The sequence below is a fragment of the Mastomys coucha genome, unplaced genomic scaffold (assembly GCF_008632895.1).
Source record: "Mastomys coucha isolate ucsf_1 unplaced genomic scaffold, UCSF_Mcou_1 pScaffold11, whole genome shotgun sequence".
Lineage (NCBI taxonomy): Eukaryota > Metazoa > Chordata > Mammalia > Rodentia > Muridae > Mastomys > Mastomys coucha.
The window spans coordinates 29,794,952-29,796,609 of record NW_022196893.1 but is presented as its reverse complement, the minus strand read 5'-3'; the positions used below and the strand labels follow the sequence as shown (position 1 = coordinate 29,796,609).

General features: G+C 40.2%; 1 protein-coding gene across 3 annotated transcripts in view; it reads right to left on the bottom strand.

Annotated features, from left to right (window-relative positions):
- Positions 1–1,658, bottom strand: part of Tex49 (testis expressed 49) — a 21,287-nt gene that overhangs the window by 1,926 nt on the left and 17,703 nt on the right. The window lies entirely within an intron of this gene.

Genomic DNA, 1,658 nt, shown 5'->3' with positions numbered 1-1,658 from the left:
TGTGTGTTGTGTGTGTGTGTGTGTGTGTGTGTGTGTGTGTGTGGGCGTGTGTGGTGTGTACATGAGTATGCACGTGTGCCACTCCTGTGTGCATGTGTAGAGGCCAGAGGTTTAATGTTGACTGTCTTCCTCTATTGCTTTGTTTGTTTTTCTAATGCCATTTCATTTTCTATAATTTCTTTTGTAATATTAAAAATAAAAGCAATATATAATTAGCATTCAATAGAAATAGTTTTGTTTTTGTTTTTTTAATTTTTATTGCTTTGTTTGTAATAATCTAATGTTAATTATTTTTTGTTTTTGAGACAAGGTCTCTTTACATGTTCCTGGCTAACCTGGAACTTACTATGTAGACCAAGTTGGCCTCAAGCTCAAGGGGTATGCCTGCCTCTACCTCCCAAATACTGGGATTAAAGGGAGGGCCACTGTGCCTTGTAAAATTTCAGATTTTAAAGATCAAATAATGGTCTAATATTTTCTAGTTTTCTCTGTTATCTTGAGAACTTTTTCAAATCCTTAATTCTTTGACTAAATGTTACATTTTTACCTAGCTGTTTTCTTATTAATTAATAAGCTTTAATTTTTTTCTGTTAGAAATAAATATCTCCTTTCTTTTATTTGTTTGTTTTGATCTCTAAAAGTTTTTAGTTTAGTTTTGGCCTGACCTGTGGCACAACCTGTAATCTCTGTTACTTGGAAGGCTGAAGCAAGCAGACCATAAGTTTAAGCCTGCAATGTAGTGAAAGTCCATCTGAAAATAAAAATATAAAAAGAGGTGGGGCTGGAGAGATGGCTCAGCAGTTAAGAGCACTGACTGCTCTTGCAGAGGTCCTAAGTTCAATTCCCAGCAACCACATGGTGGCTCACAACCATCTGTAATGGGATCTGATGCCCTTTTTCTGGTGTGTCTGAAGACAGGGACAATATACTCACATACAATAAATCTTTAAGAAATTATATATGTGGCTGATGGTATAGTCCTGTGGTAAAGTGAAATACATTGAAAGGCCTTGGGTTCAACATTCCCAGTTCTAGGGGGGGAAACAGCCCTCATTTGAAATAGAGTCACAGTGTTATAAGAAATACTACTGGGAGATTCCCTGACCCTTGGTGGTGACATTTTACAAGACCACAGTATACCGTCACATTGGGACATGAACATGCAAGGCAATTGCCTTCCAAGCTGTCTTGGAACTGAAAGAAAGAATTCCCAAACATTCAGGGTTGCCGCCTGTAAATTCTGATGCACTGATCTGTTCGTTTCTGTACCTTTGCCATTGTGAGGCTGTCACATAAATGGAAACCGCATTGTGAGCTATTAGGGGCTGGCCTTTTTGGATAAAGCAAAGTTGGAGTTTGCTAAAGGAGGGAGACATGGAGGGAGGGTGGAGCAGGGTGGGAAGAAATGGCTTTCTCTTTCTTTTTTTATTTGTGTATACATGCTTGTCTGCTGTGTTTACCACATTATGAGAAATGTGGAGGAAAAGAGTGTCAGATCCCCTGGGATTGGTGTTATACGCAGTGAGCTGTCATGTGGGGGCTGGGAACCAAACTCTGGTCTTGTGGAAGAGCAGCAGTAAGGACTCTTAACCATTGATTCATCTCTCCAGCCCCAGAAATGGCTGCCCTGCCCTTCTCCTCCCCCTCTCCCCCTCCCC